Source organism: Panthera uncia, chromosome D1 (genome assembly GCF_023721935.1).
Source record: "Panthera uncia isolate 11264 chromosome D1, Puncia_PCG_1.0, whole genome shotgun sequence".
Taxonomy (NCBI): Eukaryota; Metazoa; Chordata; class Mammalia; order Carnivora; family Felidae; genus Panthera; species Panthera uncia.
Window position 1 is genome coordinate 35,194,622 of NC_064808.1, and position 27,433 is coordinate 35,222,054.

Genomic DNA, 27,433 nt, shown 5'->3' on the forward strand with positions numbered 1-27,433 from the left:
TTCTTCTTCTTCTTCTTCTTCTTCTTCTTCTTCTTCTTCTTCTTCTTCTTTCCCAGGTTTTCTGTCCTGCTCATTTTTATTCTCAGCTTTCCTCCCAGTGGTTATACTAAGGATGTGCTCTCCTCTCTGAGTGACATTGTATTTACTGGGTTTTCCAGGCTCTGCCACTGCTCATGCTACTGCTGTGTTTCTACCACTTACCACAGCAGCCATTCTGATGCCCCCTGGTCCTGCCTCACAATTGTTAACTTCCAGTCTAAGTCTGCTGCTTCAAGTACATCCCTGTCCCCCTATATGACAGCAAAAGAGGATTCAGTAGGCAGAAAGGGAAAGGTTTGGACCTAAGGTCCCTGGATGGGGAAATACACATATTTTGGAACAATGCTGGGAGTATCTGACACAGAAACCCCCTTGGGCACAAGGTTCTTCATAAGAAGTTAACAGATACCACCACTCCCCCTCAGGTTTCCTTCAGGAAATTGACAAAAGACCTGACTAAAAATAAGTACACCATAAAACCTATGACCCACAAGGAACAGTATGTCCATAGATCACTCCTCATACAATGGAAATGAGGCAATCAGGAAAGGACAACCCAGCAACTATATTATCAAGCCAATAAGGGTAGGACCTGAGAACAAGAAGGAAGGGAAGTGGAGGGTGGTGTGGGGGGGACCAGAACCTTATATATCAAGGACCCTTGACTACTGTCATGGGTATTCAACTTCAAATGCCCTGTCTTTGTAAAGAGAGCTTTCTTACTTTCTAATCTTATACTCTAACACACTTTTGCCTGCTGCTCATTCCATGTTCATCTCTTCATTCCTCAAAGAGGCAAGACAACAAATCCCAGATATTGAGGTAAAAAATCTTGCAACACCTGCATACACACTTTGTTATGGGGGTCGGGGTAGAGAATGAAATTGTAGGTTTTCTTCACTTGAAGATACTGATTGGTTTGTTAGTAAGAGTATGATAGGGAAAGATACGATAATATAGGCAGAGAAAGAAAGGTTAGGACCTGAGGTCTCTGGCTGGGAAAAAAAACATACTTTGGGAGTGTCTGACCATGAGCAAACTCTCTAATAGACACCAACTAATTCCCCTCAGGTTCCCCTCCAGAATTTGACCATCAAAATACTTAACTAAAATAAGTAAACCATAAAACTTATGTTATATGAGGCACAGTATGACCATAGTCTGACTCCTCACAAAATGGAGTGGAGCCAATCAGGAATGGACAGCCCACTACCTAAAGTTATCCAGCCAATAAGGGCAAAACCTGAGAATGAATAAGGGGGAAGGGAAAGTGTGGGTGGGTGACCATAACCTTATTAAAAAAGACCTTTGCCTATAGTCCCTATGCCCCCTCTCTGTAAAGGGACCTTCATACTATTCTTCATTTCTGATCTTATACTCCAATAAACATTTGCCTGATGCTCATTTTATTTTCTGTCCACCTCTTCATTCTTCAAAGAGGAGAGACAAGGAACTCAGGGAATTGAGGTAAAGAATCCTGCAACAGGAGGGGAGGAGCCAAGATGGCGAAACAGCATGGAAGTTTTTTTCGCGTCCATGAAATACAGCCAGACCAACACTAAACCATCCTCTACACATAGAAAACTGATTGGAGGATTAACACAACAATCTGCACAACCTGAACCACAGAATTCAGCAGGTATGCAGCGCAGAGAGGTGAACTTGGGGAGCGAGAAGGAGCAGGAAGAGAGGTGCTTTTGCGAGTGGAGAGAGGACGGAGACTGGTGGGGGGGGTTTAGAATACGGGAAAAGCAGCCCTCCCCAAAAGCAGCTGGAGAGAAAGTAGAAAATTGTAAAACAGCTGCAGGGACTAAACTAAAAAGGGAGAAAGGAGAACACTGAGGGTTTAAATTCCATTAAGACTGTGAACAAGGGGAGCACAAAGGCTGCAACTCCGCAGGTCAATACCTGGTGGTGCTCTGGTGGGAAGGGCGAATCCCTAGGAACACAGTGGGGTCCAGAAGGTTCTCGGGCCACACGAGGAAAAGTGGTTCCACTGCTGGAAGGACATTTGGTAGAGATTGTCGAAGGCACCTGGTCCCAGCAGACCCCGGAAGGCGACCACATTTGCTGGTGCTGGGGCAAGGTCCTTAAGGGTGAAGCCTGGTGCCAGATGTGTGTTGTGCTTTTCTATAATCCCTGAAACGCTGCTGCTACACCATCTTGCAAACTTTTTCTGGGGCAGGCTGGCACTTGGCTGCAGTTTCGGGGCACCGGCAGCAGCAGGGTCCAGTGGAAGTTCCTGGGTGCAACTAATATTCGGCCATTGCTCATTCGGCAATTGCTCGGTGAGACCCTCCCACAGAGGGGCGGAACGGGTCAAAGCTGCAGTCCTTTGAAAGTAAGGGGTGGGGAAAACAGTTGCATCTGAGACAAAACTTGGAAGAGAGATATTGCCTGGACCTGGTCACAGAGAGTGAAAAAGTGGGGAGTGGACAAAAGCTGAAGACAGAGGATGAGTGCTGATCTGGGAGAACAGACTGGGTAGCTGGGTAGTGCCATTTTCACCACTCCCGCACATGCACATACACACCTACGAGCACTGCAACACTCCACAACAGTAGGCTCGCAGCGCCATCTAGTGGAGAGCGGGAACTGTTACACTGAGCCCCGCCCAACTGGGACAACTTCGTTAAGAACACAAGTCTCACTGCCTGATTAGTTTATGGACTATAAAGCACTACATAGTCTGACCTCTAGGGGAAAATGAAGTAATTTCAGTCCTACTTCAATCTGTTAGCAGGTTCATCTATTCAATTTTCTTTCTTTCTTTCTTTCTTTCCTTTTTTTTCTTTCTTTTTTTTCTCTTTTACACTTTTTTATTTTTCTTGAATACACAAAGAGAAAACATTCATTTTTATTTTCAATTTTTATTAAAAATATCTTTCTTTAATTTTTATTACTATATTTTTTACTTTGATGTAAGTTTTTTCAAATTCTATTTTACTTCCATCATTTTATCTTAGTCTACTTCAGTGTATTCACCTTTTCAAATTTTCAAACGATTTCCTTTTTTGTCTTTGTCTTTTTCTCTCTTTTTCTTTTCTTTTCTTTTTCTTTAATGCAGAAAGAGAAAAACTTCATTTTTACTTTCACTTTCTATTAAAAATATTTTTCTTTAATTTTTTCTACTATCTTCTTTACTTTTGTATATAGTTTTTCAAATTCTATTTTACTCCCATCATCTCATTTTAGTCTACTTCAGTGTATTCATTTTTTCAAACTCTCAAAGAATTTCCTTTTTTTTCCCTTTACTCCCACGGCCCTTTTTTTCCCTCTAATCTGTGAAACCACTTTCAACACCCAGGCCAAAACATACCTAGGACCCAGCATCATTTATTCGATTTGTGTGTGTGTGTGTGTATTTTTAATTTTTAAATTTTAATATATTTTTTTAAACTTAATCTTTTAATTTTAATTTTTCTACCTCATTAATTCTTTTTCTCCCTTCAAAATGACAAAACGAAAGAATTCACCCCAAAACAAAGAGCACAAAGAAACGACAGCCAGGGATATAACCAACCAGATATAAGCAAGATGTCTGAACAAGAATTTAGAATCATGATAATAAGAATACTAGCTGGAGTCGAAAACAGATTAGAATCCCTTTCTGCAGAGATAAAACAAGTAAAAAATAGTCATAATGAAATTAAAAATGCTATAACTGAGCTGCAATCATGGATGGATGCAGCAGCAGCAAGGATGAATGAGGCAGAACAGAGAATCAGCGATATAGAGGACAAACTTAGAATAATGAAGCAGAAAAAAAGAGGGAGATTAAGGCAAAAGAGCACGATTTAAGAATTAGAGAAATCAGTGACTCATTAAAAAGGAACAACATCAGAATCATAGGGGTCCCAGAAGAGGAAGAGAGAGAAATAGGGGTCGAAGGGTTATGTGAGCAAATCACAGCAGAAAACTTTCCTAACCTGGGGAAAGACACAGACATCAAAATCCAGGAAGCACAGAGGACTATCATCAGATTCAACAAAAACCGACCATCAACAATGCAAATCATAGTCAAATTCACAAAATACTCAGGCAAGGAGATAAGCAGCAAGGGAAAAAAAGTTCCTAACCTACAAGGGAAGACAGATCAGGTTTGCAGCAGACCTATCCACAGAAACTTGGCAGGCCAGAAAGGAGTGGAGGGATATATTCAGTGTAGTGAATCAGAAAAATATGCAGCCAAGAATTCTTTATCCAGCAAAGCTGCCATTCAAAATAGAAGGAGAGAGAAAAAGTTTCCCAGACAAACAAAAATTAAAGGAGTTTGTGACCACTAAACCAGCCCTGCAAGAAATTTTAAGGGGGACTCTCTGAGGGGAGAAAAGATGAATACATATATATATATATATATATATATATATATATAAAATCATAAATATACATGATTATATAATCATCATATATGGTATATATCATATATATCATAAAAATATATATAGATATTCATATATATATTTATATATATACAAATAAATAAATAAATAAATACCAAAAGCAACAAATATTAGAAAGGATCAGAGAACACCACCAGAAACTCCAACTCTACAAGCATCATAATGGCAATAAATTCATATTCTTTCAGTACTCACTCTAAACGTCAATGGATTCAATGCACCAATCAAAATACATAGGATAACAGAATGGATAAGAAAACAAGATCCATCTATATGCTGTTTACATGAGACCCACGTTAGACCTAAAGACACCTTCAGGTTGAAATTAAGGGGATGGAGAACCATTTATCATGCTAATGGTCAATAAAAGAAACCCGGAGTAGCCATACTTATATCAGACAATCTAGACTTTAAAACAAGGACTGTATCAAGAGATGCAAAAGGACATTATATCATAATCAAGGGGTGTATAGACCAAGAAGACCTAACAATCATAAACATTTATGTGCCAAATGTGGATGACCCAAAAAATAAATCAATTAATCACAAACATAAAGAAACTCATCGATAGTAATATCATAATAGTAGGAGACTACAACACCACACTCACAGCAATGGACAGATCATCTAATCAAAAAATCAACAAGGAAACAATGGCTTTGAATGACACACTGAACCAGATGGACTTAACAGATATATTCAGAACATTTTATCCTAAAGCATTGAATATACATTCTTCTCCAGTGCACATGGAACTTTCTCCAGAATAGACCATATACTGGGACACAAATCAGTCCTCAACAGGTACAAAAAGATCAAGATCATACCCTGCATATTTTCAGACCACAACGTTATGAAACTCGAAATGAACCACAAGAAAAAATTTGAAAAGGTAACAAATAACTTGGAGACTGAAGATCATCCTACTAAAGAATGAATGGGCTAACCAAGCAGTTAAAGAAGAAATTTAAAAATATATGGAAGTCAATGAAAATGATAACACCACAACCCAAAACCTCTGGGACGCAGCAAAGGCGGTCATAAGAGGAAAGTAGATAGCAATCCAGGCCTTCTTAAAGAAGGAAGAAAGATCTCAGATACACAACCTAACTTTGTGCCTTAAGGAGCTGGAAAAAGAACAGCAAATAAAACCCAAAACCAGCAGAAGACTGGAAATAATAAAAGATTGGAGCAGAAATTAATGCTATCAAAACAAAACAAAACAAAAAACCCAAAAACAAAAAACAGTAGATCCGCTCAATGAAACCAGAAGCTGGTTCTTTGAAAGAATTAACAAAATTGATAAACCACTAGCCAGTTGTACCAAAAAGAAAAAGGAAAGGACACAAATAAATAAAATCAAGAATGAAAGAGGAGAGATCACAACCAACACAACAGAAATACAAACAATAATAAGAGAATATTATGAGCAATTATATGCCAATAAAGTGGGTAATCTTGAAGAAATGGACAAATTCCTAGAAACATACACTACCAAAACTGAAATAGGAAGAAATAGAAAATTTGAACAGACCCATAACCAGTAAGGAAATCGAATTCGTAACCAAAAATCTGCCAAAATACTAGAGTCCAGGGCCAGATGGCTTTCCAGGGGAATTCTACCAAACATTTAAGGAAGAGTTAATACCTATTCTCTTGAAGGTGCTCCAAAAAAATAGAAATGGAAGGGAAACTTCCAAACCCTTTCTATGAAGCCAGCATTACCCTGCTTCCAAAACCAGACAGAGACCCCACTAAAAAGGAGAACTAGAGACCAATTTCCCTGATGAACATGGATGCAAAAATCCTCAACAAGATATTAGCCAACCGGATCCAACAATACATTAAAAAATTTATTGACCACGACCAAGTCGGATTTATACCTGGGATGCAGGGCTGGTTCAATATCCACACAACAATTAACATGATTCATCACATCAATAAAAGAAAGGACAAGAACCATATGATCCTCTCAATAGATGCAGAGAAAGCATTTGACAAAACACAGCATCCTTTGTTGATAAAAACCCTCAACAAAGTAGGGATACAAGGATCATACCTCGAGATGATAAAAGCCATATACGAGCGACCCAACGCTAATATAATCCTCAATGGGGAAAAACTGAGAGCTTTCCCCTAAGGTCAGGAACAAGACAGGGATGTCCACTCTTGCCACTGTTATTCAACATACCATTGGAAGTCTTAGCCTCTGAAATCAGACAACACAAAGAAATAAAAGGCATCCAAGTCGGCCAGGAGGAGGTCAAACTTTCACTCTTCGCAGATGACAGACAAACTTTCACTCTTTGCAGATTACTCTATATGGAAAACCCAAAAGATTCCACCAAAAAACTGCTAGAAGTGATTCATGAATCAGCAAAGTTGCAGGATATAAAATCAACGCATAGAAATCGGTTGCATTCCTATACACCAACAATGAAGTGATAGAAAGAGAAATCAAGGAATCAATGCCATTTACACTTGCACCAAAACCCATAAAATACCTAGGAATAAATCTAACCAAAGAGGTGAAAAATCTATACACTGAAAACTATAGAAAGCTTATAAAAGAAATTGAGGAAGACACAAAGAAATGGAAAAAGATTCCATGCTCCTGGATAGGAAGAACAAATATTGTTAAAATGTCGATACTACCCAAAGCAATCTACATATTGAATACGATCCCTATCAGTGTAACACCAGCAATCTTCACAGAGCTAGAACAAATAATCATAAAATTTGTATGGAACCAGAAAAGACCCCAAATAGCCAAAGCAATCTTGAAAAACAAAACCAAAGCAGGAGGCATCACAATCCCAGACTCCAAGCTATACTACAAAGCTGTAATCATCAAGACAGTACGGTACTGGCACAAGAACAGACACTCAGATCAATGGAGCAGAATAGAGAACCCAGAAATGGACCCTCAAATATATGGCCAACTAATCTTTGACAAAGCAGGAAAGAATATCCACTGGAATAAAAACAGTCTCTTCAGCAAGTGGTGCTGGGAAAACTGGAGAGTGACATGCAGAAGAATGAACCTGGACCACTTTCTTACACCATACACAAAAATAAACTCAAAATGGATGAAAGACCTCAATGTAAGACAGGAAGCCATCAAAATCCTCGAGAAGAAAGCAAGCAAAAACCTCTTTGATCTTGGCCGCAGCAACTTCTTACTCAACACATCTCCAGAGGCAAGGGAAACAAAAGCAAAAATGAACTACTGGACCTCATCAAAATAAAAAGCTTTTGCACAGCGAAGGAAACAATCAGCAAAATTAAAAGGCAACTGACAGAATGGGAGAAGATATTTGCAAGGGACATATCAGATAAAGCGTTAGTATCCAAAATCTATAAAGAACTTATCAAACTCAACACCCAAAAAACAAATAACCCAGTGAACAAATGGGCAAAAGACATGAATACACATTTCTCCAAAGAAGACATCCAGAATGCCAACCGACACATGAAAAAAATGCTCAACATCACTCATCATCAGGGAAATACAAATCAAAACCACAATGAGATACCACCTGACACCTGTCCGAATGGCTAACATGAACAACAACAGATGTTGGCGAGGATGCAGAGAAAGAGGATCTCTTTTACATTGTTGGTGGGAATGCAAGCTGGTGCAGCCACTCTGGAAAACAGTATGGAGGCTCCTCAAAAAATTAAAAGTAGAACTACCCTATGACCCAGCAATTGCACTACTAGGCATTTCTCCACGGGATACAGGTGTACTGTTTCGAAGGGATACATGCACCCCCATGTTTATAGCAGCACTAACAATAATAGCCAGAGTAAGGAAAGAGCCCAAATGTCCATCAATGGATGAATGGATAAAGAAGAAGTGGTATATATGTATACAATGGAGTGTTACTCGGCAATCAAAAAGAATGAAATCTCGCCATTTGCAAGTATGTGGATGGAACTGGAGGGTATTATGCTAAGTGAAATTAGTCAGAGAAAGACAAAAATCATATGACTTCACTCATGAGGACTTTAAGAGACAAAACAGATGAACATAAGGGAAGGGAAGCAAAAATAATGTAAAAACAGGGAGGGGGACAAAACAGACGAGACTCATAAATATGGAGAACACACTGAGGGTTACTGGAGGCTTTGTGGGGGGGGGGGATGGGCTAAATGGGTAAAGGGCACTAAGGAATCTACTCCTGGAATCATTGTTGCACTACATGCTAACTAATTTGGATGTAAATTTTAAAAAATAAAAAATAAAATTAAAATAATTACTTAATTAATTAAAAAAAAAGAATCCTGCAACAGGAGTGGTACTCAGTAGGATTTCTTAAAGGATTTTTTGTTTTAGTAGCATTTTAAAGAGAAAACATGATGGGATTGGAGTCAGAGCTGTAACCATGCTCCTATAGGAACAGGGAACTCCCAAGGATTTTCAAGGCTTTGCCATTAGAGCTATGTCTCTCCTATCCCTTCCATGTAAACTATGTTGGAAAATGGAGAAGCCAACTGCAGGAGGCCTTGCATATCAACAACCAGGGTGAAGTCATATATGCTGCCTGAGGCAGAGTCAAGGTAGGAAGTGGAAAACACCCTGGTTTTATTTTAGATATTTCCTACAAAGCGACCACCTAAAGCAAGTGCCCTCAACTCTGTTAACCATGCTAAGTGTCTTCAACGTGGGGAGAGAAATGTTAAGCATTGAAGTAGTCTTAGGGAGTGACAAGTATTTCTACCATCTGGAACAAGGTTTTACACTTGGCCCCTTAATTCAATAATCTAAATGAACTCACACAATTCTCAGAAAATGTTCTTATGTTTTAAAAGAAAATGTACATACTAAGGGAATATGGGAACCCATTTGATGTTGAAATGATTTTATCACAATTAAAAAAGAATTCTAGTCCTTGCATATACTCTTTAAGGTGTTTGTTTCTGAAGTGGATTCCCTAAATAATTAAAAATTAGAATAAGGTAGGAAAAATAATCTTCCCTCTCTCCTAGGTTATTGGCTGAGATACCCCCTGTAACAAAAGACAGGGTAACAAGAGAAAAACAGAAGCTTAATAGTATGTATACCTCCTGTATATATAGGAGAGACCCAGAAAAAGTGAATAACTACCCTAAATGGTCTAAGTCACCACCTAAAATACCATTTCTAGCTAAAGATAAAAGAAAGATTTTGGAGTGGGTGGGGAAGGCCAATTTGGGGAGGTTACCAGGAAGAGTGAAATAAACAAAGGTAAAGTTGTTATGCAGATGTAAATCATTGCCTTCCCCACTGATAAGAATTTCTGGAGACCTGGTCATCTTTCTCTGTAAGGAGACACCCTTACAAATGAAGGTTTCTCTTATAAATATAAGTGTTTTTTACAGAGGGTAACTTCTAGTCAGTTTTCAGTGTTTTTGATTTTTTAAAAAGCAGCCTACAATAATTCTTATGCCAAAGAGGTATATTTTGGTGGCAAATTCTGTTCCTCTTCATTAGTGATGGTCCAGCAACAGCTCAGAAAAGTGAAACATCATAGCTGATCTATTAACATGCAGCCCATTAAATCAATTATACTACCGAGTTTTATTTTTTTGGTGTTATTCATTTCTTTAGTCTCAAAAGCTAAAGTGGTTTCATCTGACAATTTATTAAGAAAAGAGGGAGGGAATTTTTCCAGAAATTACCCAAAACAAGTTGGAAGCCTATATTTTTAGAACAATTTAGTACCTGTTTTAGTCTGGGTCCTCTGGGAAGCTGACATCAACATGTAATTAAATGTGCAAGAGATTTATTAGGCAAACTGCTTGTGAGGATAAATGGGGACAGAGTCAAGGCAAGTGATCAATGCATGTTTGATGCATGTGGAAGACAGAAGGAAAAAAGGACGCTTGGGCAGAAGTACCTCCTTTTCCAGGGCAGTTCTAAGACACTTCATCAAGGTCATCACGGAGTCCTTCAGCCAAAGTCACCCTTCAGGAACAGGTCTGTCATAGTCTTCTGCTGTGCTCAGTCATTTCCTGTGTAGGAGAGGACATGTTTTACCCCTCTAGTCTTTAGGTTTGTTTGTTTGTTTGGCTGGTCTATTAATTAAATTGACATAAGACAGATTAACAGGAGAAAAAAATTAATTACACGCATATGGAAGCCCCATAAAGAATATGAGACAAGTCAGTCAGTTGAGGCTTATATGTCACTGTGAGCTAAGGGATAGGATTGGGGCCTGGGGCTTCCAAGGGGAGGAAGATAATTTATAGGACAATAAGAAGCGCAGATGTTTGGTAATTAGATGTTTGCCCTGTCACACAGATGGATCTTTCAGATGAAAATTTATCTCTGGCAATAACTCTTTTTCTGAATCAGGCCCCGAGTCTAAATACTTTTGGTTAGTTAAAGGGAAAGGTATAAGTTTTTCTTGAGTCTACTGGGTCTTGATTGCTTTCAATTCAAAATAATTTACATGCCAAGGGGACATATTTTGGGGCCATGAATTTTGCAACTCCTCACCTGGGAGCAAGCAGCCTTTGGAAATATGCACATGAACTGGATGCTGGTGGATACAGAGCACAGCACTGGAGTCCTAAATCAGTCAGTCTCCCAGGAATTAGGTAGCTCATTTCCCTGCCAACCGTTTATCTAGTGTAAAGAAAGCATGCTACATTATCTAGGATTACAACATACTATCTGTCTTTTATGCAAAAATCCAGAATTAAGTGCGAAACATACCAACTTAGAAAATGTTTACATCTACAGCAAGAATAAGAGCCACTCCATTCTCCTGCACATTAAACATCTGCCTGTGGTCTACAAAGTTAAAATATTGAAATGTGCCAGGGAATCAAGTTAGCTATGAAGATCACTAACTTTATGAATGGGAAAAAGTATGAACACCTCAGATTATAGAAATAGCAGTTTAAAAAATGTGATATATGGATGGAACTGGAGAGTGTTATGCTAAGTGAAATAAGCCATACAGAGAAAGACAGATACCATATGTTTTCACTTTTATGTGGATCCTGAGAAACTTAACAGAAACCCATGGGGGAGGGGAAGGAAAAAAAAAAGAGGTTAGAGTGGGAGAGAGCCAAAGCATAAGAGACTCTTAAAAACTGAGAACAAACTGAGGGTTGATGGGGGGTGGGAGGGAGGGGAGGGTGGGTGATGGGTATTGAGGAGGGCACCTTTTGGGATGAGCACTGGGTGTTGTATGGAAACAAATTTGACAATAAATTTCATATATTGAAAAAAACATGTGATATAGTTACTGCCTGACAAAACGAGAAGAGAGTTTTGAAGGATTATAGCATACACGATTCACGGAATTCTTTCTCAATTCTGACCCCACTGCCTTGTGCTGTTAGCAAATTCATTAGCCAATGATAAATTAACAAAATAACACCTTCAACCATATGACAAGCACAGGGCAAGGAGCCTGAGTGTCAAAGTCTCGGGCCAGGGAACCAATGCTGTTTAACTATATTCCAGTTTAGCTGAGTTTGTTCCCCTGGTGTCCTCTTCCACCATCTTGGTGTTCTGTCACCCCTAAACTCCAAATACACCCCAATAATCAAGCCCCTGATGATTCACCTTCCTGCTGCTTCTATGACTGCATCCTACCTTCACCTTGGTTTCACAATAATTTTCTTGGACTATTTGACAGTTTTCCCAGGAATCCACAGGGCCTGCCACGGTATTCCACACTGGCATTCCTCACAACTTATTCCTATCTGTGTATATGTAGATGCTGTCTCTTAGATTGGCATTCATCTATTTATAATAGCTTATGTGGTGCCTATTTGAAATTTTATTGATTTTGGGCCTAATCATCATGGGATGATTCTGGGGTCCTTTCAATCAAGATAAAGGAAACATGATGCCAGATGGAGAAGGGTGATTCATCACCTCCTCCTCTTTTTTCAGTGCTGAAAGAGCAAGCATAAAATGGAAACTTTGTTTTTTGAAGGTTTGTTAGAATTCATCTTTAAAATTGTCAGTGGAAAAATGTTTTAGTTTATTATGCAATCCAATAGGAGGAAAAAAAAGAAAAGGTAGGAAGTGCTGGAAAGAAAATAAACAACAAAAAGAATCATAGAAAATAAAATGGGGTTAATTAATCAGTCCATCAATTAATCAGATGATAATTTACTGAGTAGCTACAATCAGGTCCAACATTACACAGCAACAAAACAAATTTCCAATTGCTGATAAGAGAGAAAAATAAGTGGAATAATGATATAGGACTAGGCAACTGATTTTATTAGGATGGTCAGAAAGCCTCAAAAAACCTGATATTTGAGTTGAAATCTGAATGACTGGAGTTAAAAGCATTCCAGGCTGGTGGATCTTCACAGATTATGTCAGTGTCTCTGGAGATCACAATCTGACTCCACCTTCATTCTACGTCTCTGCTTGTAGAGCCATTTTTCTTATATGTATTCTCCAAAACAAATTAGGTTAAACTGTCCATAGTATTTTCTTAACATTGTTTTAATCTTCTTGGTATCTGTATTTATTTAATACTTTAGGTCTAAAATGACTAGCTTTTTATTCTTTTTTTTGTCATACTTCAAAAAGTTTGAATGTTATTTTATTATCTTTTAAATCTTTATTTTTATTAACTCTTATGTTTATTACATCAACTTCAACTTTCCCTCTATTAGCCCTTTCTTATTCTTTGATGGGTTTATTTTGTTTCTAACTCAATATGAAAGCATGGTTCACCGATGTGTAATCTTGTATTATTAATACATTAATATAAGGCTGTACATTTTCTCCCTCCTTATGTGTGGGCCTTTGCAGTCTTCCTGCTCACAGATGTTGTTCCATTGCTATCTTGACTTCAGTAGGCATATCTGTATATCTTCCTGGAACCTTTTAAGATTTTATTTGTATTCTTTGTCACTCTGTCTAAATCTACTAGTTTTTGTTTGTTTGTTTGTTTGAACTTATCCTCTTCAGGACAGAGTGGGTTCTTTTCATCAGACTCCTTCTTGAGTACAGATCGCCTGTGGTCTTGTACACACCTATATCCCACGTACTTCCTCTGGGCTGTCAGTAAGTCAGATATTGAAACAGCTAGATGCCTCCACGTTTTGCCATCTTTCTTTCACATGCCTCATCTCTCTCCAACTGTGGTGCTTTCTGGCTTAACCCTTCAACAAGATCTTCCAGACGTAATGCATGTTTCTTCTCAGGACATTCTGGACTTCTGTTTTTAATTTCAACAACAGTTTTCATTTTTGAGATTTATCACTTTTATTCCTTTACTGCTAATCATTCTTATTGTAGGATTTTGGTCTATTCCTGCATTCTTTCATCCATTTAATGGTAGAACACATAGACGTAAAAAGGTGCTGGCCACCTAGGAAATAATGTCAGCTCTTATGATTAGTGTTTTCATGTTTATGTGAAACTCCAATTCTGCCTCCTCTATTAGTTAACATTGTTTAAATTCTCTCTCCGATGTTGAGCTTTGTATGTGTCTTATTTTATTTATTTATTTATTTTTTATCTGTTAGACATCTTGACTGTATCTTCATCTTTGGGAATATATTTCCATTTTGACTATGTTTTCTGTTTGTGCAAACTGCTTAGGGAGAATAAAATGTGTCCTGAATTCTGGTATAGTTTCAGAAAAAGCAAGAAGCCAGTACCTTAATGGTATTTTCAGTGCTAGCTTTCTACATATGGGTCCTCCATATTTCTCCCATCCTTTACCATCCACAATTCCCTGCTTCTCTTGCCTGATATCACTCACTCATGCTCATGTTTGAAAGCTTACACTAGGAGTTCACGTGCTTGGTTACTACTATTGTGGTCTCTCTGGCGTCATCCACCTCTTAGCATCCATTGTCTCCATGTATACAACAGTACAACAGTCATGGATTTGGTTTTGCCTTTGGCCTTTGTCCTATTTTTTGTGACTTCCCATATCATCCTATATAGTGCCCATCTCTGAGAGATGTCTAACTCTTTTATGGTAAGTGAAGTGGTGAAATGTTCCCCTTTTATACCTTAAGTGCTTGTTTTTTGGCTTTTTTTTTTCAAAATTTTTCTGAATCTGGAGTGTAGAGAAGATTGTAGCCTATTCTCAGCCTGCCATCTTCAATGATAATTTAGTACAGAAAATTTTAAAGTTCTTAAAAACCTTTGCAAAACTAATACCTGTAGAATTAAAATTATTCAGGTTATACAATACTACAAAGTATTGTCAACAAATTTTATGCCACAAATCTAATTTAACTTATTACTATATATATATATATATATATATATATATATATATATATATCCATCCGCCCTTATCCATGGGGAGTATGTTCCAAGACCTCCAGTGGATGCCTGAAACTGCAGATTGTACTGAACCCTATTTATGCTGTGTTTTAATTTCCTATACATATATATCTATGATAAAGTTTAATTCATAAATTAGACACAGTAAGAGATGAACAACAATAATAAAATACAATAATTATGACATGTCTTGTAAAATAAATTATGTAAATGTGGCCTCTTAGTCTCAAAACATCTTTTTGGACTATACGCAAACTTCTTCTTGTGATGATGTCAGATGATACAATGTCTATTTGACAATATGAAGTGAGGTGAATAATGTAGGCATTGTGATGCAGCAACAGAGTGCTACTGACTTGATGACAGGTCAGAAGGACTATCATCTGCTTCTAGACTTTCAGTGACTGTAGATACCTGAAACCACACAAAGGGATAGTGCAGATAAAGAGGGTCTGCTATACACAGAATTGAGTATTACTTAACAAAAATAATATACTATAATTAGGTAGTGTTTATACTATAGGTATGCTATACTATACTATAGGTAATGTTTAATACGTAGGTACTATAGATAGTGTTTAATATACTACAATTAGGTAGTCCAGGAATGTTGTCATAATTCAGGAACTATATCAACATAATCCATTCAATCAATACATTAAAAGGAAAAATCATATAACTAGAAATAGATGACAGGGGCGCCTGGGTGGCTCAGTCAGTCAAGTGTCCGACTATTGGTTTAGGCTCAGGTCGTGATCTGATGGTTAGTGAATTCAAGCCCCCCATCAGGCTCTGCACTGATACCATGGAGCCTGCTTGGGATTCTCTCTTTCTCCCTCTCTCTCAACCCCTCCCCCACCCATTCTCTGTCTCTCTGTCTCTGTCTCTCTCTCTCTAATAAAAAAAAAGAAATGGATGACATAAGGTCATTAGATAAAACTTACAGGGATTCTAATGAAAATTTAAATAAAATAGGAATTTTTGGAAGCAAATGATTTAGCAATTATCACACAGCAAGAAATAATTACTTCATTGAATTTCCATGTATTCAGGGCATAACTTTGGCTCTGCTTGTTTCTGTTCAATTTTGTTCCACATATCCTCCTCATTACTGGATCCTGTCTAATGTAGTAGTCTACCTACTCTGAAATCAAGTGTGATTTACAACTGAAATATTTCAGTTTTAACTCATAGAAGTAGAAGAAAATGAATCTTGGCAAAATCATGAAATGGTTCTTAAAGCTTCTGTTGAACATGACATTCAGTGACTCCTTGAACCAAAACAACTTCAACTGCGAGGTACTGGAAGTCAAATGGCCATGGAGAAGGCCATGCATACTCCTTATAGGAAGGACGAGAAAATGGGAAGGAAATGCCAATATAAAAAATAACTCTTATGCCAAAACTAACAGCAAATGCTAACCTTATTTCTATGAAAATGAGGAATAAAACAGAGATGGCTGCAATCAGCCCTACTACTCAACTATTGATAGAGGATCAAGTTAATGCGTTAAGAAAAAAAAAATGATCAGTTTGAATATTTAAAAAGATACACAGTATTATCCTTCTTTGATAAAGATACTGTGTTTATAAAATCAAAGATACTCTGTCAAACAAAAAGTGATAATTATTAATGTGCCTGGACACAGATGACTTAAGGAAAAAAAACATACTTTATAATAGTGGGGGAGAACTATATTTCATTCAGAATATAATACATCAAAGATGCGGAGTCATTAGGAACAAAAATATAAAATTGCATTAAATTTCTTAAAGGAAGACTAAAAATTGGAACAATGTGCAATTTTATTGAATAAGATTGATTATCACAAATATCTAGATTTCAAAATGAATACATAAATGAACAGAGAAACACATTATTTATCTGATATATTGCATGTAACTTAACTGATATATCTTATATATTTGCAAGATTATTTGTGCTTCTCTGTCTTCCCAACTTGACTGTAAGTTCCATGAGTCAGTCCTGCTCACCATTTCAGCCACAACACCTTGCATGCTACTCACAAGAGCACAATAAATATTTGTTGATTGGATGAACCACAACATCATTAACATGAACGGTTTGTTGTACTACCTGAGAGTAAGCGCTTCATGTAGTTCTAGCTATACATTATTAGGCCTATTAGCAAGTTCCTTGAATAATGCTAGATAGAAAATATAGTTGTGGAAAATATAGTGATGAATATTCTTTGTTTGAACCCCTCTCCCACTATAATGTCATGAATAATGAGAGGAAGGAAGAAAGGAATACTTGCCTTGAAAAAACATCCTTTCTAATGAAAGTAACAGCCATATACACCGTTGACCCTTGAACAACATGGGGATTAGAGGCACCAAACCTCTACACAGTCAAGAAGCTGAATATAAATTCTGACTCCTCAAAAGCTTAACTACTAATAGTCTATTGTTGACTCAATCAAATAACATAAACCATAACATAATAATGTAAACAGTGGATTAATACATATATTGTATATGTATTATATACTGTATTCTTACAATAAAGAAAGCTAGAGGAAAGAAAATGTTATCAAGAAAATCATGAAAAAATGCATTTATACTATTGTACCATATCAAAAAAAATCCACATATTGGTAGACACGCACAGTTCAAACGTGTGTTCAAGGGCCAGTCATATAACTAACTGTTATGTAAGATAGAATGATGGGAATGGGAATAGAACAGTTCTAATGTGGTGAACGTAAAGTAAGATTAGTAACTGATTTTGTTCTGGGAGAAGGGTCAGTTTTTATCTATTAATCAGATATATAAATAATGAGTAGAAATTCAATAGTCAAGAATGTTTTGAAAAGCCTATATTAGAAGAATTAAATTTACTATCAATTTAAATCAAAGTATAAAATTAAAAAAATAAATGTAATGAGAAAATGTATCAATACATTTATTAACTCTAAAGTCAGGCATGATTTACAATTAAAATATTTTAGTTCCAACTTTATAACTGGGTATACCTTTCATGACTGCCTTTAACATCAATAAACCAAGATGAGAGAAAATTTCTAGGTGCATCATTTTTCTTTGATCTTTTGCATGGCCTCCACTTTGATTTTCCTTTCTGTCTCTCTCTTGGTATATCTATTTCTCTTTTCCCCAACCTCTTTTTCATTTTTAAAACATTCTCACTTGGTAATAAATTATTCGGTATCTCCTTTTTTTTCTTATAGTCCATGAAGAGCTACATATAAAGTTAGTAAAGATATTACTATTGATTCCCTTTTAATTGTAGTGTAGATGGGAAATTTCTTGGTATGAATATGATGGAATTATCACACATACTATTGTTCAGAGAAATAAGGCTCATTTTGTCAAAAAAAAATAAGGGATTTTATTTTTAAAGGACTACAAATTATATTGCTATTCATTTCCTAAACATCTTAGGCATTCTTATAAATTCTTAAATCTCTATGTATTTAAAAAGACAACTTTAGAAAAGTAGATTCAGTAATTCAATATGTGATACCTTTGAGTAAATACATAATATATGGCTTTTAATACTTTGCAGATGGATCTACATACAATGTATTTGGAAGTGCAGATAACTGCAGAATGGTTGGCATTTTTAAAATATTATTTTCATATCTTTAAACAGGTTACAGAACTCTGATAAAGAATCAGTTGATGACTATATTCTCATTCCTTGGCCACATTGTGATATTCTTGCAAATTAAAAGAGAAGATAATTTTCAGTGAATGAACTAAGAGACATTAGATCTAAGTTTGAGTTTTAATTTCCCACATTTTTAATTAGTAAACATACAACTTGAATCATTGCCTGCTTAAAACAAATGATGAAAGATATTTTTTTTCTAAAACATATAAAGGCATTTCCTCAATATAAAATTTTCTTTGATTTATAAAGATGGTTTCTCTACAATGTGACAATGCCATATATGATTGTGGTTTTTAAACAATTTATTTTCCATTTTCTATTTTCATAAAATGCAGCATTAGACTTACCTTCTGAGGTGTACTGTCTTTGTATTTTACCCTGCCCCTTTTTTTTCTTACCTGAATTATATAGTACTCCTATATCAACAGCACCATGAACAAGTAGACAGAGTTCAGCTATTGCCTTAGAATTTTAGATAAAATATTTATGAGATCACTGTGCTTTATAAGATAATAAATGCAATGGCAGACCATTTACTGGCTGCCTGTCCATCTGTTCCTACAATAATTCAAATCTTGAAAGGAATACCATCCTGAGCTGGAAGAAAAAACTACTGTCAGGTGCCAAACCCATGTTTTTCCTTTTATGTGTTAATCTGGCCAGTAATAGCACTTTTACCCAGGGTACCTACTTAGAGAGGGAAAAATAAATCAAAATTTGAAAATGTTTTGTTGTAAGAATGACCAAAGTCAGAATAGAGTTCTTCAGACCTTATTCATTTTTCAAAACAAAATGAAAAGACCAATAATGAGAATGAAAATGAAGTCTAAAATTTAACTAGCACTTAAAGTCTCAACTAAGTTTCAAAATTAGAAACAGTTTTAAAATAGCAGAATTGATTATTCATAGAATATTATAAAAATCACAACACTGCATTTTTTAAAATGGTGAGAAAAGACAGTTTTTAATGAAATTAAGTCATTGGCTTCTGTCAATTCTAGTTAAAATGTATTTCCTACAACTGTGCAAATGTTATATTTGTTGAATAATGACAAAATTCATAGTATTTTGCTGTCTTAGAAACTGATAAAATAACTGCATAGTGTGTGAGAATAATAAATTGATACATATGTACAGATATTTAACTCCAGTTTTCCATGATTGCAAAAGAATAATATGCTAAAAATAAGAAAGTACTGCCCTATTGGTTCTAAAATTTCTAACTAATTTTATCACCCAGAGTTCAATCACAGAAACAGAACTCCTGCAATACACACACTGATTACTAGGATTAGATCTTACACAATTTAGGAAGCTGGTTAAATAGACTTTGGGAGGTTGTTGATACTGTCTGGTGCTGAAGTCTAAAGTCAGCTGGGGAGGCAGTAAGGAAAGGAAGAAGGACATCCAATGGGGACAGCAGAGATTAAAAGAAAATTGTGAGGATAGGCAAAATCCACGTGGACAGACTGGACCTTGTGTGGATCTCCAGCTGCCTCTAAGCCTCTAAATATGATGATGAGGCTGTCCTGCAGATGAAGCTGGCATCCTTGGCTCTGAGGAGAACAAACACCTGGTCCAGGAGTCGCAAAGGTAAGAGGAGACGCAGCAGGAACTGGAGTTGCCGTGGGTCAAATGCTGGCCCACATCTGAAAAGGTAAGTGATAACAGCAGATAAGGGATAACACGTGTGAACTGCCTCGTGCCTACTGACCTAGTCTAACCTCATGTGTGGGAAAAGAATACAACTACTATTTCACTACTGTCTTCCAATTTTCATTAACAAAATCTAGCTCAGACTAAACCCAGAATGATAAAGGGAAGGGATTTCTGAGAAATGTAGTTCTTGCTATGCTAAATTGACACAGTGTAATTTCAGTACAATTCACCGTTGTCAACTTGACATTTACACACACTTTTATTAGTCATACTTAAAATAATTTCTAAGTAAAACAACAGCACGATTCTACTTCCATATAACGTAAGGCAACTGTCCCTTATACAATCCTCTCCCCAAAATGAGATACAAAGTCCCTTTATCCATCCTTAGGTGATGTTCATTCCTCTTCTACCTCAGGCACATTCCTCTTTGATATCTTATAAATCAAACTATGATACAATATTAACTACTATTAATACTTCTTATTTTAGATGCTAGGCAAATGTAAGAGGAAAAGATTTAAAAAGTTAACATATATACAAGTAAGTATATGCATATCAAAATGAGAAATACTATCCATAACTATTATAGTTCTCATTTCTGCCATTGGTCATGTGATCATAATTGTTATTTATAATTACATTGTTTTCCCACTTTTTGCTTCAGCAAGCACCTTGTCCAGTTATGATTTTAGTTGAGGTCATGAGCGTCCCTCTTGTATTTGATTGTTTTCATTTTCCAGTGACTTTAATCACTGGGTACAGAAGTACTAAGATGGGCCCCAGAGGATCTCCTACATTCTAGACATACTTCTCTTTACCCCATTACAGCCAAATTTCTCAGATAATCAGAATCAATCATCTCAGACAGAACACCATTACTCTCTTTGCCTATTGATTCACTAATATGAGGAACCCAAAGAAGCCAAGTGGTAGTTAAATTTTGATTTAATGGAACTATTGATGTAGGCCTAGGTTTAAATATTTCTCCCTTGGGGAAAATCAGGACAAGCAAGTCGAGAGGTGTTAAGTATAGGCAACAATAATGATGTTAGTGGATCTCAGTGTAATAGTGAGAAGTCACTCCTATTTCACTCCTTGTTTTCTGGATTTGTGAATACTAATTATGAGAGAAAGAGCAGCATATGACAGCTGCTGCTGTAGACCATTTGTCACATCCTAGAGGACAATACCCAAACCCCACAAAGTTTAGTCATCCAGTTGGCATCTCAGAAGGCCATGGCATCATTGTATCAGGACAGTTGCTTCAGAGTGATGGGGGATCATGAGAACAATACATTTCATAAGCATCTCTGCACTTCTGTTCTATAAAACAAATCTCTTGATCAGGAACTATGTTGTATGAAAAGAGGTACTCCTTAAGATCACAGATGGGATTTGGGAGAAGGATTGCAGGCAAGAAAAGCAAATCCATATGTACAATAAATGTCTCTTCCTTTGAGAACAAAGCCCTGCTCATCTCTTGATGGAAGGATGTAGGTGGGTGCCCTGGAGAAGCCCTACTGGAGAGTGTTTTTCTGTAGACGTACTTGATAGACACTATCTTGCCACCCATCCCTTCACTGTCCTCATTCCTCATGCATTAAAAATATCTTTTTTATGAACTCTTTGCTTATCTGCTACAGGCATTGATGCCTTTGTAAAATCCTGATCTTTTTTGTTCATGACATCTCAGTGGAGGCTTTAGAAATGATTATGACTCATATTAGAGCAGATAGCAGACAGCATGAGAGGGAGAAAGCTGTAAAAATTATATTTTCATGTAAGTTTCTTCAGCAGCATAAATTTATCTTTATTATTTGCTTAAAAAATAAATCAATATCTGCCCATTCTGGGTTTAATTTGAGTGCTTTGAATCTGACACTGGATTCTTTTAGATGTGCCAAATCCTATCTCCTCTCTAGTATGGTCTAAATTGTGTCCCCCCAAATGTCATGTTGAAGTCCTGACTCCCAGTTCCTCAGAATGTAACTTTATTTAGACATGTGGTCTTTAAAGAGGTGATTAAGTCAAAATGAGGTATTTAGGCTGGACTCTAGTCCAATATGACTGGTGTCCTTATAAAAGAAGGAAATTTAGAGACAAAATGATATGAGATGAACACATGCAGAAGGACAACAATGTGAAGACACAGTGAGGAGACAGTCATCTGTAGGCCAAGAAGAGAGGCCTCAGGAGAAATCAAACCTGCCAATACCTTGATCTTGGACTTGTAGACTCCAGAACTGTGAGGAAATACATTTCTGTTCTTTATGTTACCCAGTCCATGGCATCTTGTTATGGAAGCCCTAGGAAACAAATATACTACCCAACTGGTAATGAACGTTTTATGTGCATGTTTTCCCCCTTGCAAGGTCATAAACTACTGGAAATAGTTACCATGTATTTTCATTTTGCATCATCATCACAGCAACATGTGGGACACAGTAGTTCCTCGATAAATATTTGTCACATTAATAATAGAAGGAAAAGAATTCTTAGATTTTGAAGCAACAATTATTTTAAGTGATAAGTATCTATTTTAAACTTGGAACAACATAACCATGAAAATTTGGAAGTTATTATATTTTTGGAGCATGCCTCTTTCATTTAAAAAGATTGACAAAGGGACACCTACATGGCTTAGTTGGTCAAGCGTCCAGCTCTTGATCTCAGCTCAGGTCATGATCTCACGGTTCATGGGATCAAGCCCAGCATCAAGCTCTGTGCTGATAGCGTGGAGCCTGCTTGGGATTCTCTCTCTCCCTCTCTCTCTCTGTCCTTCCCCCCCCCCCCCCACAAAACAAATAAATAAAATTTTTAAAAATTTGCAAAATGTTGGGGCGCCTGGGTGGCTCAGTCGGTTAAGCGGCCAACTTCGGCTCAGGTCATGATCTTGTGGTCCGTAAGTTCGAGCCCCGCGTCGGGCTCTGTGCTGACAGCTCAGAGCCTGGAGCCTGTTTCAGATTCTGTGTCTCCCTCTCCCTGATCCTCCCCCGTTCATGCTTTGTCTCTCTCTGTCTCAAAAATAAATAAATGTTAAAAAAATTTTTAAAAAATTTGCAAAATCTTATATGAAAATAATAATATAAATCCATGAAGGCTTTACAAGCGACATTTAGGAGAAGTAATGAGAATCAAACAAATGGTGCTTCTTTAGATGTGTTTGTAAAGAAGTCACAAGGCAGTTACATGTCTTTCTCTTTTCACTCTGCATTCAATCCTTCACTCATTCAGCAAACAATTATTAAGGGACTGCTTACCTGTGTGTTGGTTACTAGGACTGGAGAGATAAAGGGATGGCCATTCTTTCAAGAAATAAATTATTTTATTTTGCTGAGTAATGATTTGGTGAGTTTACATACATTAACAAAAAAAGTCTGTTGAAACTATTTCAAGGCAAAGCCCTATATCCAGTAAAGGCATCTTAAATACTCCATACACTGATAATAAAAGAGACCTGAATTCACCTGAAAGTTCTAATGCCCAACTGAATTTACTCACTGCCTTGCCCCCAAAAATAGGATCCAGATGATGGAGAGCGGTGGTTGGTGGTGGAGGATAATTTCTACAGGTTTTCCTCTTGAATTCTGCTGTCCAGCCAGGCAACAGTGTTGTCTAAGAGCAGCATCACATTTTTCGACTGAAAATCACAGCAGACGTCACTTGGTACAGTACAACATGCCATCCGGCCACATTAGCAAGACTACAATGAATTTTTAGCAACATATTCTCTTCAAATCTTGTAAGTTACGTCTTCAAAATGTCTTCCTCAAAATTTGCTCTTCTTTAACAACCATATCACGTTGATTAGCCTTTTTAGTTCCACTGTCTTGTAATAAAGTTCATCGCCCATGCCACCATTTGGTTCTCTCGCCAAAACACAGATCTGATTATCTCATTTCCTGGCTCGAATCCTTCCAGGTCTCGTTCTTGTCTACAGGATGCCAAACAAACTTCTCGGCAAAGCAAACCAGACCCTTCATATTCTAGCACCCCAGATTCTGTATTCTTGCTCCAAACTTTCTCTAACACATTGGGTAAGTAGCCACTGACAGAACACAACGTGCTCTCTTGCACCCCTTTGCCAATGCATCACTACGGCCAGAACTGTATGTGCTCTACTTCATCTGCTTATAAATATATACTCATCCTAACCTCATTCTGCAAAACATTTAGTAAACATGAGGTCTTAAGTATTGCACCAGAAATGAAGGATAAAAGATGATTAGAACATGTTTCCTACATTCCAAGATAGTACTAGGGAAAATATGCATGTAAATAAATATAACTTTGGAGAAACAGTTTAACAAATACAATAAAATAATGTATGAGAAGAGGAAGAACGATGGAAAGTTAAAAGGAAGGGACTTTGGAGCTAGAATTTAAAACGATGTCAGAGGGGGCGCCTGGGTGACTCAGCCGGTTAAGCCTCTGACTTCGGCTCAGGTCATGTTCTTGTGGTTTGTGAGTTTGGGCCCCAAGTTGGGTTCTGTGCTGACAGCTCGGAGCCTGGAGCCTGCTTCAGATTCTGTTGTCTCCCTCTCTCTCGCTCTTCTCTCTCTCTCTGCCCCTCCCCCACTCGTGCTCGCTTGCTCACTCGCTCTCAAAAATAAATAAACACTAAAAAAAAAAATAAAACGATGTAAGAGGCACACATGTGAGGACACGTGGAGGTTGGAAAGGACACAACAGGCAGAGGAAACAGAATACACAAAAGCATTGAGATGAACAGCAGGAAGTGGACAAATCTGGCTTGATCTTCCCGAAGATAAATGTGCAGAAACAGAGGCGGATAAAAGAGATACAGATTCAGCTTTGTATTGTAAATACATTAATATCTCTTCTTTTTTTCACCCACAGTGTTCTTTAGATATAGTATGTGAGTGAAAAATTAAGTTCTATGTCAAAGCCTTCCCATCTCAAATCAGACACCAAGGCACCTTTATGTTCATATCTGTTATTTATTTAACTGTTATTTACAACATGTATGTATGTTTATAAACATGTGTGTGCTTTTTTTCTAAAGTTCACTTATTTGTTTTGAGATATAGAGTGTGTGAGCAGGGGAGGGGCAAAGAGAGGGAGAGAGAATCTGTCAGCGCAGAGCCCCATGGGGGGTTTGAACTCGCAAACTGTGAGATCATGACCTGAACTGAAATCAAGAGCCAGACGTTTAACTGGCTGAGTCACGCTGGTGCCCCAGAATGTATGCGCTTTTAATATAGAATTTTTCTCATTACAGACTGTTTCAAAATACTATTCAAACATGAGACCAAAAAGCTTGGGAAAATATCTGATAGCTAAATATTTTGTAAGTATTTTAGCACATCTCTAATTGTTTTTTGCCTGATCACACTTAGTTGCATGAAATCCAAAAATAAAGAAAGTGGAAATAATGTATAATGGCTGATCTGAATTTCTAATTATAAACTATTTTACTACCAGGAGGGCTGACTTTTAGGGGAATATTATAAAGGCAAACAAGAAGTAGTTCCACTTATTAGAGTTCTTGTGAAGTTTGTCTAAAAGAAATATAATTGATGCTCTTTTGGAAGGACAAAATGAATGTTCTGTACGTAGGAATTGTAATTATGGCTAAACAGTTGACAGGTCATAAAATAATATATTCATTACATAAAGTTGCAATAAAATATTAATTTCAAGTCCAGCAATCTGTCTTTATGTAGAACGTATCTGATTACTCACCAAATGTTCTTGTCAGATGAGCAAAGTTTTTTTTTTTCCAACTCACAAATTACCATCAGTTAAAGGCTTTTCACTGAAACCTCTCAAGATGCAAGTCCAATATGCAGATTTCTTATTACAGCTACTGAGTAGAAACAGAAGTCTCCAGTTCCTTCATTTTTCTCACACTTAAAAGTTGAAAGAGCACCTGAAAAATTATGAAAAACAAGAAGTTGAACTCAAGAGTTACTGGAAAAATTCAACAGTAGTTAGAAATTGAGCTCTGATCCTTATATGACTATTTGAAACTGATGATAAACTTTCCTTTTATCTTTTTAATCTTTGAGACATGAACTGACCACAGGCCTCCTCTCCAGACCCATCTGTCTCCAACTCCCCTTGCACTTAACATTTGCCAGCCACAATGACCTTCCTTTCATGCCTTAAGTCTGTCACCATTTCTGAGACTTTCGCAACCTCTTTCCTCTGTCCAGGCGCACTGTTTCCCTTCTTCTCCCCTTTTATTAAGTAGCCACAACTCAGCTCATGTGCCTCAACCTTAGTATCCCTTCTTGGCTGGCACCTTCTCTGGATTAGATCCCCTCTTTGCATTACTCACGGCACAAAGTATTACTTGTTCTGTTCCTTGTTCATACATTGACAGCATGGCAGAGAGGTTCAAGAGTGTATGTTCTGAAGTCAGAACACAAGGGTTTAAATTCCAGCCATGCTGTTTATAAATTGTGTAAGGATGGTAGGGGTAAAGTTTAGGGCATAATATACAGACACCTATGCTTCTAGAGACAATATATCTAGGATCAAAGCCTTATTCTTCCATTTACTGGCCTGTGACATCTTGGGTAAGTCATTAACTTCCATGGGCCTTGGTTTCAGCAACTATAAAATATGGTTGTTAATACTGTACCTAACTTACAGTACCTGTCAGATAAATGTCAGGTATCACAGAAGATATATGAAATTCTTACATAGGCAAGGATGTAGTTTAATACCTGGCATATATTAAGCAATCAATAGCTTTTTTGATATATTTGTTATATTTGTGATAAAATATATACCCCATTATAAATATATCACCAGTTGTGTGTTTGTTAAATGTTTGCTCCCCAGCTACACAGGAAGATTCATGAAGATAACAATGATATCCATTTATTGGGTAGTGTATTCCCAAGACCTAACCCAGCATCTGGTATACAGAACATGTTGAATAAATATAGCTAGTCAATAGATAAATACATCTCTCCTTTCAAGTGAAAGTTATGAAATCAACTAACCTGCAGTAACTTGTTGGTGCTCTTGTGAGATTTCAATTAAGCAACATATATTAAAAACACCTACCACACTGCCAGAACTACAGTGAGTATTCAACAAATGTAATTTGTTTCTCTTCTTCTCAGGTCACTAAGAAAACCTGTATCTCTTCAGGGCACCACATTTGTGATCTCTGTCAATAATATGCATTTTCACTGTGTCATTAGGACAACTTCTAGAACATGAAATACTGTTCTTTTATAACTTTAACTAGTTATGGTAGTTTCCTTGGGAAAATGGTTGATGGAGCTCCTTACACTATAATTCCAGAAGTTTTCCTTAAACTGATTTTTACAATTTGCTCTTTCTATAGCTCTTTGGGCCACCTTGGAAAGTCACACTGAAAAGTAAGACTAGACCAGGTGATCTCGATCACATATTTGCACGTAT

The 27,433-nt window shown here is 37.0% G+C and overlaps 2 long non-coding RNA genes across 2 annotated transcripts in view; both read right to left on the minus strand.

Moving 5' to 3' along the window:
• Positions 1-11,438, minus strand: part of LOC125935479 (uncharacterized) — a 47,500-nt gene extending 36,062 nt beyond the window's left edge. Inside the window, exons 1-2 of the long non-coding RNA XR_007461686.1 lie at positions 10,927-11,438; positions 10,325-10,439 (exon numbers count right to left, since the gene is read on the minus strand). This is a non-coding gene — a long non-coding RNA (uncharacterized LOC125935479). The remainder of the gene's footprint in view (positions 1-10,324; positions 10,440-10,926) is intronic.
• An 11,687-nt stretch (positions 11,439-23,125) lies between these two features.
• LOC125935499 (uncharacterized) overlaps positions 23,126-27,433 on the minus strand; it is a 120,976-nt gene continuing 116,668 nt past the window's right edge. Inside the window, exons 5-6 of the long non-coding RNA XR_007461698.1 lie at positions 25,736-25,922; positions 23,126-23,669 (exon numbers count right to left, since the gene is read on the minus strand). This is a non-coding gene — a long non-coding RNA (uncharacterized LOC125935499). The remainder of the gene's footprint in view (positions 23,670-25,735; positions 25,923-27,433) is intronic.